This window comes from Euprymna scolopes, chromosome 42 (genome assembly GCF_053919585.1).
Source record: "Euprymna scolopes isolate OS-2025 chromosome 42, ASM5391958v1, whole genome shotgun sequence".
Classification (NCBI taxonomy): Eukaryota; Metazoa; Mollusca; class Cephalopoda; order Sepiida; family Sepiolidae; genus Euprymna; species Euprymna scolopes.
The window spans coordinates 67,647,560-67,655,966 of record NC_136523.1 but is presented as its reverse complement, the minus strand read 5'-3'; the positions used below and the strand labels follow the sequence as shown (position 1 = coordinate 67,655,966).

Sequence of the window (8,407 nt, the reverse complement as noted above, 5' to 3'; positions counted from 1 at the left end):
CAAAGAAAACGTTTCATTTGCTGTCAGTTATACATTAAAAATATTTAATAGGACTATTTATGGGTGGGAGGAGCAAAATAAAGGTGTAAATTTATATATTCCCACTGTCAGTTATCTAAGAATGCATTTTATTAACAAGCTTATTAAAAAACTAAATTGTTTTTGTTTTTTATTCTGACTTGCAATAATTCAAATGTGTCTTTGTTCCTGTGGTTTCATTAAAATTTTAGGTTATAAATTAGATATTTAATTTAAAACCAAAGAATTTCCCAATTTACACATGAAAAGCTTTTTGTTTTCTTTTCAATAAGTTCCAATTTTTTTGTTTCCAGGTTTACTCCAAAAAGGAAATTGTCGTTAAATTCCTGCACACCTTCACCCTTACCATTCAAGTATGTATTCACTTGTAGATTTTGTCACATTTCTTTGTTACTATAACTAGATAAAAATGTTCAACTTGCATTTCTCATAGGATTTTATTACAATCTGAATTAAATTTGTCATTTATTTCGTTACTACACCACAAAATAAGATTGAATGTTTTCAATTTATGGTAGAAAGAAAATATGGGAATATTTATCACTTAAAATAATTGTAAGCTCAGTTTTTGGAACAAACTTATTAAATGTAAACAAAAATTTTGATGCATCAATTTATCCTAGATTTGTAATTGTAAATGATAGCTATATCACTTATTTCATTTGTTCTTGTAGAACAGGTGGTTCTGTGGAGAAATTTTTTTTTTTTTTTTTTTTTTTTTTTTTTTTTGCAAAGTTATTTTAGAAGATATTTAATGTTTTTTTTGTTTTTGTTTTTTTTAATTTGTTTCCATTTTTCTTTAGATTGTTTTCTGGAATCACCAAATTCTACTGTGGATTCACCATCGTTCCTATATCAGTAAGTTGAAATTTTATAAATATACTGGTTTAAAAAAAAAATGTATAAACCTGGCCGTGTATTTACTATTCAGGCTTGGATAATTTGCTCAGAAATCTTGATCTTACCAAATCAAGGAAATGGTCTAGGGAAGATTAGCTAAGAGTCTAAACATCCATCTTGCTGGTAGTGGCACAGACCCAACCATTGTAAGATCCCAGAAAAACAAGCGGACCATGTCCTTCTCATTCAACCATTCAGAAGGATCATCAAAGTATCCACTTTAAAAGGCAGTGTTTCAGTCTCTTTGCATGAAGTCCTTAAAACAAGTCCAAATCTGTGTGGCCGAATCTCAAATCAATGTTTCAATTATCTAGCCCCCTTCACATCTTGGGTTGTAAATAGTTATAGTTCCAAGATCAAAAGTTCTGGAAATAACTGTAATTTATATTGCCTTTCGCCCGTGCGCTCTCGCTTGTTCCCTCTCGCTCGCTCAAGATTTGTGCTTTTTTTTTTTTTTTCTTGTAAATAAGAACATTGAATGATCAGATGATAGTGTTAGAATTAGATTTTATTTTCTATATCTGAAGGAATAAATTCTAGTTATCATATTTGTAATCAAAACGAATTACTATTAAAGCAATACATGTTTTTAATTACTATTTGAATTTGTATAACTTTATTTTGAACATTAATATTTGTTACTTATTCATAATTTTATTGTTTTATTTACAATATTTTTGATATTTACTGTAATTAGTGATTGAAAAGGACTTTTTTTTTTTTTTTTTTTTTTTTTTTTTTTTTTAAGGAATAAAGCTTTTCATAACTTTGTATCCAATATTTAGGAGTTTGTCTCTTTTTTTTTTTTTTTTTTTTTTTTTTTGTAAGACTGGTTTTAAGAGGCTTTTTTAGAAAAGGAGGGCTTTGTTGCTCCTAATTAGAATTAGACTTGGGGTACAGGTGTTGGATGAGTGTTACAACATAGTCAAAGAAAGGCATTTTTAGGTGGGCTTGTTACTCTAACTTAGGGTTAGTGGTAGGGGTAATTGTTTTTAAATTTTACAGCATAAAAACGTTGAAGTTGGAGAGCTAAATGCCATGCAATGTTAAATTTATATGCAAAAGTGATCCCTATTCTAAATTTTTTTTTTTTTTCAATTTTTACTGTTCACACATAATCATCTAAAAATCTTTAATTGGCTGCTCGGAGTAATTTCTGAATGTTTTAAAGCTGAGTGTACTTAAAAACGAATATTTCTTGGAGCCACTATTATAAAAGAATCAAGTTTTAATTTTAAAAACTTTTTGATGGCATGTAAACGAATTCACTAGTTTTAGAATGTTGAAATAAGATGAATACAGTTTTTTGTTTTAATTGGTAGTGTAAAAATCACATACGAATAAGGAAAGAAGATTGATTTACTTATTAGTTGGTATGAAAAATTTTTTAATGTTCAAAGAATAGACAATTTTATACCCCCAAAAGATTAAAAGTAATGGTTCTTCTAACAAGTTTCCAAATTACATGATGAAATTCCTCATAGGTGAGTAATCTTTTGAACAGGTGGTGTTAAAAATCAAAGTAGCTTTATCATTTCATTTACTAAAAACTTATGTATATGATAATGCATGTGAAAAGCTATTCATTTCTGAGTAAAAGGGTGATATTTTTGGTGCTTTTAATTAAAATATTTTTTATAAACAACCTTAAAAGAAACAATTTTTCTCCGGTTATTTTTGACGTAAACAAAATCTTTTTTTTTGTAATTACAATTCTTTCTCTTTCAATCTTTAATCTACTGCGACCATTTAAGTTTTTATTTTCACTATGGGACGATTTTTATATTTTCCCAATTCAGATCCAATTACTGATTCTGTCTTAAATTTCCAATTCCAATTTTTTAATTTAGCTATAATTTTTTTATCAAAAATACATCTGTAATATGTGCATATTTTCAAAAACTCATGGGGATAATTTAGACATTAGTTTTACTGGTAGCTTAAAATAAATAAATATTTATCATTAGTATCAGCAATGAAAATTTAAGCCAAAAACTATTAAAAGAATTGTTTTTGGCGTCTGAAAATATGCACAAATTTTCCCTAATTTGATTACCCCAAAAAGTTCTGATTCAGATGAATCATCCTAACCCTAATTTTCAGTGTTATGAAGTTCATATAGATAGAATTTTGATTTGTTTTTCACAAAAAAAATTGTATTGAAAATTTCAGCGAGTTAAGAATTTTTTAAAAAAATATTTTTACTGTCAGATTTTTTTAAGTTGAGTAATGAATTTGATTATTTTCTCACAGGATGACAATTACATTTGTAAAGATTTTTCATTTGATTAAAACCTTCATTTCTTATTGAACTTAGGTTCTGAACCAATAGCACATGAGCAGATTTTTAAATTTTTGACAAATTTTAAACAATAATTCAGTGACTAATTGAACTACCAAAATAGATTTTATACGGTTGTTTTTAAAATCTGTTTTGGTTGAGTGACAAGTTGATATACTGAAAATTTTAGTTTGGAAATACCTAATTGAATGCAAACTTTAGACCTGGTAAACGTATATGTGGATGTTCTAGTCAACTATTTTTATTTGCCAATTTTAAAATCGTTCTAGAAAGCATAATGTAAGAATCTGACGTTTTGTTATTTATTAATTCTCACAATTGAATTACTTCTGTATTTGAAATTTAAAACTATTGAATATAAAAGGTCAGTTATAACTTGTTTGCAAAGCTTCGCTTCCTCTATTAAACCAAAAAAACTCTCGCACCAGTATCTGATAATTATATGAACCCACCATTTGCCTATGGATTATTTTATCACATTTCTCCTTAGACATGGTGCAACAAAATATTTCTACCAAACTTGTCACATCAATGTTGCAACCCTGTGCTGGTTTTGAAAGTTCTATATAATGTACATTGATAAATAGCATGTATACATACTCTCAACAAAAATGCTTCCATCCATCTGACTAGTAACAAAATTCTACCCCTTAACTGTAGAGAAAATGTAAGCTAAATTCAGCCTGTTTTGGAATTCCTCCTTAGTTTGTACCAACATGCAGAAATGTATGTGTAATGTGAACATCTTGCTGCCCAATTCCCCACTTGTGTCTAATCAAAAAAAGCTTGTTTCAGTGGCAGGTCTTGTTGGCAGTGAACAAAAGCAAAAAAAAAATTGTTGCCACCAAAATTTTATGTATTATCACAAATCTTATAATTGCAGTAATCTGAATTTGCACCTGTCGTCAAATCCTAAAGATTGTGTTAATCTAAACACAATGGTGACTCTTTATGGTGGTTATTATTCACAAAGTACAAAAGATCTGGTTTTAATGCTTACAGGCATAAAACTTGCAACCATTGTATACTTCTTCCTTTCAAATAGCTAAAAGAGTTAAAAACTTTGATAAAATATTTGAGCTTTACCTGTTTTGTGGTGCCCAGGAATCTATTTAAAAAAAAAAAAAAAAAAAAAAAAACTTATGGTATCATTTTGTCATTTTTATTGCTTGAACAAATTGTTATAAAATTATTAGATGTAAGTAGCTTTCAAAATTTAATATAAGGATTTGCTAAAAATTTTTTATTGATTTTCTATTCAATTATTTAAATGCTTCCAAATTTTGAATGCTAATTATTCCGTCCCCTCTAAAAGGATAACTTGTCTACAAATAAATATTCTAGTGATATAATTCCGTAATTTTGTTTCTAATAAGCTGTTTTTGTTTTGCAATTTTAATTTCATTAAATAATCAATTTATAAAAAAAAATGCCTCTTAAAGGTGAGAAACACCGGAAAGTTGTTACCCAATTTTATTAGACTCAAGTCACTCGTACCAATTTTTTTTTTTTTTCTTAGCCATATTACCACTTCAATATTAGTAAACTCAAATAAAATGATACTTATCTGTTTGTGTAGACATTTTTAATGTGAAATTGATATGAAGTAAACTTGGAAGTAATGTTATGTCCTCAAATGAACATATGCCCTGGATATGACCTTAAACTATATCTGATGGTGAGGCCCCAGTTTGTGGGCTTTGGGGAGTGTGGAGTCACCTCTTAATTATATATATCCCAGGTCCACTCTGATCCAGAGTGATAATACCTGTTAGGATCCCAACAAGAAATAGACTTGAAAATAAAATATTGTATTAAAAAAATTTTTCTTCAAAATTACTGGATTCAGCATTAAATAGCAATACACATGGCTGTTAAAACGCCTTGGATAATCAGATTTCAAGGGGTTTCTGCTAAAATAGTCATTTTAAAAACCAAAGCACTTTAAGTCTTCAAAATACCGTTTTGTTCAGAAATAAATATACTTTCAAATGATTTAGTAAATAACATACATTATATATTTTTAGTTTTAAGCAAATAAAGTGATAAAAATGTGATCATAAAACAGCATTTTCGGTAAGATTTTGTAACGACCCCCCTGATTTCTAAACATTCGTACCGCGTTTCTGTTAAGAATTTTTTAATGAAATTTGGAAATTAGCCTAAAGAGATATCATTTTTAATTTTGAGTGTCCGAAATTCATTTGACCACTCTTTTTTTTTTTTTTTTTTTTTTTTTTTTTTTTTTTTTGTGTTAAAAAATAGATTTCAAAATGATGAGTATTGAAAAATTTCTTTGGACACTCACTATTAAATAAAACAATCTTTTTACTATGTTTATTCGTTAAAAAGCTGATTGGACAGTGTTTTCTCTAGTGGTACGTAACAATTTAAAAACATATCCGAAAAAATCGTTATGAATTTGAATCAAGACTTCTGTAGTATTAGTGATAGTACCTATTTACTATGCCTCCCCACGGGACAGAGTTAGACACCAGGGTCGTTTTTTAACGTGGAGAAAAGGTACAAAAATAAAAATTGTCTCAGTCGTGAAGGATTTCTCCTCCACCGAAAGAGAACAAGAAATAGAAGTGCAGCATCTGAAGAACAGATACTACACTTTGATCTTGTCCCGAAGGCCAAGAACAAAATTAGTATTAGTGATAGTAGCAGCAGCAATAACATGGCGTAAACAGAGGTTTTGTTTTTGTTATTCCAAATCGATTTTTTTTTTTTAAATTGAAAATCTGGTTATAAAAAAATTTCTTACATGTTTAGTTAGAGCTATCAACCATACAAATATTTTAAAAAATTGGGTAGTAGTAAATTTTAAAATATTTTAACAAGCGAAAATGTGAACGATCATTGTTTTGGTTCACGTGTGCAAACGGTAACACACTTCTAATTTTCGTCCTTTAAAAAATGTTTTCAGTGAATTATTGAATGGAAACTACCCGATTATTAAAAAAAAAAATTAAATTAAAAAAATTAATATTTAAATATTTGTAGGAGGTGCTCAGTTAAAAAAATAAAAACGGTAGGAAAAGACATAAAATGTAATTAAAAATCAAAATAACATTAATTCTAAATTTTTAACAATTTGTCAGCTTTAGCAAAAACTTGTTTCTTTTTTTATATTTAAATAGAATTTAAATACTTGATATTTTTCCAAGCATCATGTTTTCTGTTAGAGGGACATCACTTTAAATAACATTTATTTTTGTCTGTCATAATTCTTGTAAAGTTTCACAATGGGTATCAAACATCCTCTTAAAAAAAACAAAAAACTCTTAATTCTGTCTAATCCTAGGTATGAGTGGCAAGCCTCCTCCTAAAACCTTTAGTCAACAATAACGCTAAGTACAAGTGGCAGACCTCCCCACTAAACAAACTTCCTCTGTGAGCTCATATAAGCGTAAAAAAAAGCATAAAAACGTTTAAAGAAAGGGCGTATGATTAATCTCCCATAAAAACAAATTGGTCAACTGTCCTAAAACGCTAGGATCGTCTTGAAATGGTGAATTATTTTACATTTATGTGAAACCAACCCCCACTCTAAATTCTAAAATTGTTTTTGTTTCTATCAAGTCTTGAGGATGTTCACACATAATTTTCCTTAGCCCTATTATTAACCCAAAGTCAATAGCAACCTCCCCACCTTCTCATAATTGCACAAAGACCCTCTTAAAACCAAGCATAAACGCCTTTTAGAAAACAAACACCCAGGATTTATCTATCATAGGAAAAGAGGGGGGGGGGATAACTGCCTTAAAACGCTTGAATGATTCAAAATGGGAAATCGTTTTACATTAAATTCTAAAATAATTTTTGTTTATCTTTTAAAGTTTTTCAAGTTGTTCACATGCAATTGTCTATGAAGGTAGAATCACATATTTTGGAGAGGTGGTCAGATGGGGAGGGGAGGGGTAGCATAAGGTATTAATCTACAATAATACCAAAGAAATATTGCAATATATTCATTTTTAACCAATCCTAGATTTCGATTTCAGTTTTTTGCACATAAAATGCATTACAACTAAACTTTCAGTTCTTTTCTTTTAATGAATACATGGCATTTTTAAGCAATCGCAGCATATTATTTATGCGCATTTACTGCAGATTATTTGGAAACTATTCATTTCTGAAGATTTTCAGTATCATTAAGATTCCTTGCACAAAAATACTTATATGGCAAAGTGCATTGCTTAGTCTTGTTTTAACAAAGATATAGCATTTTTACTCAAGTAGTGCAAAAAATGTGACAAAATGCATATGGTCTTAAAGAGGGGAAAATATTCAAACACGCAGGGCATAAAGTAATAACTTCCTTGATTTTAATTGGATTTTAAAAATTTAAAAATTCTTTCCTAGCTTATCAAGCTCTTTCTATATATATATATCAATATTGAAATATTTTAAGCCATTTAAATTTTTTCATGTATATTGCTACATTAAATAACCTGAAAAGGGTTGATATGCCATAAAACAAAAACAACCAACAACCATGAAATGAACATAAGCGAAAGACATTAAAAAAAGTCTATTACACAACTGCAACGTTGTAAGCGGAGCTCCTACCACTCCATTGTCTGGGTTGATTAAAGTCAAAGCATTATATATTTATTGGAAGAGTCCGTTGCGTATCTAAATATGAATTATAGCGCAAAACAAAATATTTTTCTTAAACACTCTTCAATAATAGGAAAGGTACCAGCCAGAGTATTTTTCTTTGTGGGACATTCCCTCCAAACATTACATTTTTATGTTAATTTCTTTTGTATTTTGGTATCTACCCATCCCTTCCTGATAACTGAGACATCTCCCATTATTATTTATGTGCAAATAGGAAAATCCTGTGAAAATTTTTATTCAAAGATTCAATTTATTGTTGGATTAAACAATCTGTTATAAAGTTAGTAATTTCTATTGCTTTTAATTTTAAATTGTAAGAATTTAAGGTTTATTTTGTATAATTTTATCTACAAATATTATCCAAGATGAAATTTAAAAATTTGTATTTCTGTAATTCTGAAGTTGGACATCCTGTTTTTGTTTTAATATTATAAAAGGTATTCTTCAAAATAATATTTAGGCCCCAAAATTGTATGTATAAATTAAGCATATATTAGGGTTTTGCCAAATATTGAAACTTTCAGGGAAGATGTT

At 28.5% G+C, this 8,407-nt stretch overlaps 1 protein-coding gene across 1 annotated transcript in view; it reads left to right on the top strand.

The window, feature by feature from the left end:
• Positions 1-843: 843 nt before the first annotated feature.
• LOC145267123 (uncharacterized) overlaps positions 844-8,407 on the top strand; it is a 23,790-nt gene continuing 16,226 nt past the window's right edge. The window contains exon 1 of the mRNA XM_080123155.1: positions 844-897. The gene's annotated coding sequence lies outside the window, so the exon portion shown is untranslated. The remainder of the gene's footprint in view (positions 898-8,407) is intronic.